General features: G+C 43.4%; 1 pseudogene; it reads right to left on the reverse strand.

Moving 5' to 3' along the window:
- Window positions 1-238: 238 nt before the first annotated feature.
- LOC125546496 (rust resistance kinase Lr10-like) lies at window positions 239-3,308 on the reverse strand (annotated as a pseudogene).
- Between the last annotated feature and the right edge of the window lie 1,730 nt (window positions 3,309-5,038).

Below are 5,038 nucleotides of genomic sequence, written 5' to 3' on the forward strand. Positions count from 1 at the left end.
AAAGGTTGACAAATCCAGTGCATATGTTTCTAATTAATAACATTACAACATGATAACGTACAGATCAGGTGACCCATGTGGCATTACAATGTAATAACGTACAGATCAGGTGACCCATGTAGTTCGGTTTAGTATCTAGACGAATTAACATTCGAGGCATTACAGTTTGCAACATAGATGCGAGTTAACTTCCCTCAAACGTGTATGTAATATTAATACACAAAAACACAGTGCATGATCATGTGTTTGTTGTGTTTTGTGGCATAGGGCGATTTTCAGATGACACAAAGGGCTTGGGTGGAATCTGTAGGTTCTGCAACCTCCCTGTTAACATGTTTACCACCTTTGTTATTGATGTCCGATTCTTCGGGTTCCACTGGATACACCGCGGAAGCTATCTGCCATGGTAATCCCCTTTGCTCTCATTTGATTTCTGAAGTGGAATGCTGAGTTTCCAGTACCTAGTAATCATGGCAGTTGCGTGATTAGTTACAGGATCCTCTCTTTTTGTAGAATAAGCAGGTGATCTGGACATTTCTGTACTATAAGGACTTTACAGTAGTATCATTGTTGGGGGGAAGGGGATAAAATTACAGCAATATAACTGGGTAAGATTTATATCCCAGCAGTCACAACAATGCCAGGACAATGACTGCAAAATCCAGTGTCATATGTTTCTAATTAATAGCATTGCAATATGGTAAGATACAGATGCAGTATTAACATTACTGCAAAATCCCATGTAGTTCAGTATGTATCGAACATTTGGCAAGCTAGTGCCAAGGAACTAAGCTTTACAACGAAGATGCGAGTTATGTTCCCTCAAACGTGTAATGATACACACAAAAACACACACAATGCGTGTTCATGTGTTCGTCGTGTTTTCTGGCATAAAACGATTGTCAGACGACACAAAGGGCTGTGGTGGAATCTACAGGTTCTGCAACCTCCCAGTTAACATGTTTACCACCTTTGTCATTGATGGTCGATTCTTCGGGTTCCATTGGATGCACCACAGTGCCACAATAGTCAGATGTCTCATCTTCTCCTTGTCTTCTGCTGTCATTTCCAAAGTAAGCTCCCATTCTTTCCCGTTGATTACTTTCTCGTAGATCCACTCCGGGAGATAAACTTCGGCCTGGTTCTCAACACTTGGGTCTGAGTTCCTCCTTCCACTCACCATTTCCAACACCAGCATGCCAAAACTGTATACATCTGACTTGTATGAAACCCCTCCAAAGTTCCGAGAGTATAGCTCTGGTGTGATGTATCCCATTGTGCCTCTGGCTGCAGTCAAGGTAACAATGCTCTGGTCCCTTGCATACAGCTTTGCGAGTCCAAAGTCTGAGATCTTTGGATTGAAGTTGTAGCCTAGCAAGATGTTATGCGGCTTGATGTCAAAGTGGAGAATGCGCTGGTTGCAGCCTTGATGCAGGTATTCCATTCCTTGGGAATGCCTAAAGCAATATCTAGCATTTTGGTGGGTGCCAGGAGTAGTTGCGAAATATTAGAAACATGTGAAAATATATATTTCTCCAGTGACTCATTAGGCATGAATTCATAAATAAGAGCCCGTCCCGTTCCTTCGGAGCAAAAGCCAAAGAGACGGACGATATTTGCATGGTGGGTCAGTCCAATGGTTGCAACTTCATTGATGAATTCCTCTCCCTCTCTTGTAGAGTTCTCTAGCATCTTGACTACGACAGGAACTCCATTTCGTAGCTCACCTGTATACACTTCCAAACCCACCCTGACCTAGTTTATCGTTGAACCGTCTTGCTATCTTCTTAACTTCAGGGAAAGTGTACCTTGTGGGTTTCAATGTGCCATATGCCTTGAGAAACATTTCAAATTTCATATTTATCTCTTCATTGTACCTTGACTTCAAGGAGAGATAGATCACAGTATCCACCATCAATGAAAGAACAACAAATGCGGCTGCAGATGATGTAGCTGCATACGCAGAATATATGAAGTCAGCATACTGCATTAGGAGAGAAAGCCATCACTTAGTGATTGACTGTTGAGCATGAGAGAAATCAGATTCAGAGTAATACTAGTAAAAATAGTTTATGCATGGTAAATGACTTTGTTTCTTTTCTTTATCACTTTTGTTTGAATAAAATGGGAAGTGCGGATTGCACAAGTACCTGCAGCGATTTTGACATGTGAACCTGCAAATGTCAAACAAGGGAATAAGTTTTGATTGATGGTTTAGTAAATAGAAGGGAAGTTCACTTCTTGACAATAAAAGGCAATATCACAGTTATATGAGATTGCGACAATACATAACCTTAAAAAGTGCTAGCAAGTAGCATGTCCCGGTTGAGTCTAGTCTAAATTATTGTAATCCAGTTATCCCAGTATGAAGCTGTGTTAGAAAATATATAGGGGTTGTTGTGATCATGTACAATTTGGTCAGTTGGTTTAAAATACAAAAGAAGAAAAGGAGTGAAAAAGGGATACCATGAGGCCTGCGGCGTATGCAGAATGTTTGATTTCTATGCGAACTGAAAGCACAACTCTGCCCATCAAGTGCACATTGTGTGCAACTGGTAGAAATGCCATCGTCACGCCAACTAACAGTTGTTTCAGCAAAACTAATAATTCTTTCTGACATTTGCTTGAACATCGAGCCATCCATGGATCTTGATGGTATCAGAACATTTGACATGGCCTTGCAGTCCAATGGAAGCACATGCATATATAGACTAGCACTCACCAAATAGACAAACTGACTTTGGTTGCTAAAGCAAGAGATTGGGCCAACAATATAATCGGCAGCCTTTTTCATCTCGTAGTCATCATCAACTTGAGTAGTGCTACTTGGTATGAACTCCTTTGAACAGTGTACTATTTTTTCCAGGTATTGCCTTGTATAATGAACATCGACGGTAGGCATCAGCTAGTTGATCTGTGGAGATGAGCTTCTGAAGCGGGCATGAAGTCAAGGAGTCTATGAGCGGGATGATGCTGAGGGTAGCATGGTTGTAGTCTATGGTGGTCACTTTGTAGTGGCCAAGAAGTGGGTGGAGTAGGATGAAGTCTTGGCCTGAGCAAGCCATCTTCGCACATGTCGCGCCGCATGATGAAGGTGAAGTGCTGGTTTCAAGCCGGAGTGGGAACCGGATCTCAGGCCCATCTACGCTGCACTGTGACGGCGGGCAGTATTTGAAGAAATCCTGGTCATCCCAGCACGTTGAAGCTGTGACCATGCCAGTTCTATGGCCGAGGATAGAGGCCATGAGAGCTGCGACAACGAGAAACATACTCATCTTTCTCATACTGCTCTGCAGAGATGGGTGAATGGACACGAAGATAAAGCTAAGCAATGAGTTGCAGGCTGAAAATTGAAGTGGAGGAAGAAAACCACTGGCCCAGGTCGCATTTGAATGAGCTAGCTGGACCTCACCTTTCTATCTGTGGCTGATACAATAGTAGAAAAGAGGGCTTTGGTTCAGGCCGGGTCAGCCCATTAGTCCCGGTTCAGTCCAGAACCGGAACCCATGGGGGCATTGGTCCCGGTTCGTGAGGTCAGGGGCCTGCCGGGCCTCGTGGGGGCATTGGTCCCGGTTCGTCTGGCCCCTTTGGTCCCGGTTGGGGGGACGAACCGGGACCAATGGGCCTCGCTCCTGGCCCACCACCATTGGTCCCGATTGGTGGCTTGAACTGGGACCACAGACTTCCCTTTGGTACGGGTTCATGCCACGAACCAGGACCAATGAGGTGCCTATATATACCCCTCGCCCGCAAGAAGAGCACCCCAGTGCTCTGTTTTTCTCTGGCTGGCGAGGGGAGAGCTTTGTGGTGCTCTAGCTCACCTCCTATGCACATGAGGTGTTCGATGAAATGCCCGGGCCACACTAGTTAAGCTTTCTCCTCTCGAAGCTTGACCTCAAAGCTCCATTTTCCTCGAGATTTGTCTAGGTTTAGCGGCCCGTCTCGTCCCATTCCCGTCTTCACCGTCGTCGATCGCCCGCACCGATCTCGTCGCCGACACCACCGTGGTGAGCCTCTTGTTCTTATCTTCTTTTTGAAAGAAAAAATTCTTACTTTAGATAGATACTCGTCTAATTTTCTTACTTTTATTATTGCTTGTTATTATATAGTGCGATGGTTTTGGTATCCGCCCCCGTCGGCCCTCGTCCTGGCTATGATTCGGATGTGGTATATATTATATTTTTATAACTATTTGGTTCATTTATTGTTTATGACAATTATGCCGACCAATGTGACATAGATTTTATTTATCTAGGAGGTAGTTGAACCGGAAATTCCAACCGACCCTATTGTCGAGAGGTTAAATTTAGTTGAAGAAGAAAACAATTACTTGAAGGAAAAAAATTTGAGGAGGAGAAGATGATATTGGAGTTGCATGTTGCGGATGTCGTCGATGATCACAAGATCAAGATGGATGCAATGCGGTTGAAGATGAGAAAGATTACAAAATATGCCATTCATACCGAGGCTTGGTATCATTATGCCGTTGGATCAATTGTTACCTTGGTTGCGATTATGATCGCATTTGTTTTCGCATTGAAATGTTTTACATAGTTTCAATGTATGGTTTAATTAATTAGATGCTCTGGAGAGCTATATGTTGTTAGATGAGAACTATGTATGTACTTTGGTTTTAATGTGATGATGAACTTCTATTAATTTGGTCACTTAATTATCTATTCATGATGTTATGTAATGGTTTTTGACACACATAATTATATATAATGCACGCAGATGAACCGACAATGGATGTACGGTGACAGACACACCTCCGAGTACATTAAGGGCGTGCATGATTTTCTCGAAGTGGCTGAGGCGAACAAGCTGAATGGTTTTATGTGTTGTCCATGCCCTAAATGTGGGAACACGAAGTCTTACTCTGACCGGAAAATCCTTCACACCCACCTGCTTTATAATGGTTTCATGCCACACTATAATGTTTGGACGAGGCACGAAGAAATAGGGGTTATGATGGAAGACGGCGAAGAAGAAGAGGACGATGACAACTATGTGCCCCCTGAATACGGTGATGCTGCAA

Source organism: Triticum urartu, chromosome 3A (genome assembly GCF_056163025.1).
Source record: "Triticum urartu cultivar PI428250 chromosome 3A, HENAU_Tu73, whole genome shotgun sequence".
Classification (NCBI taxonomy): domain Eukaryota; kingdom Viridiplantae; phylum Streptophyta; class Magnoliopsida; order Poales; family Poaceae; genus Triticum; species Triticum urartu.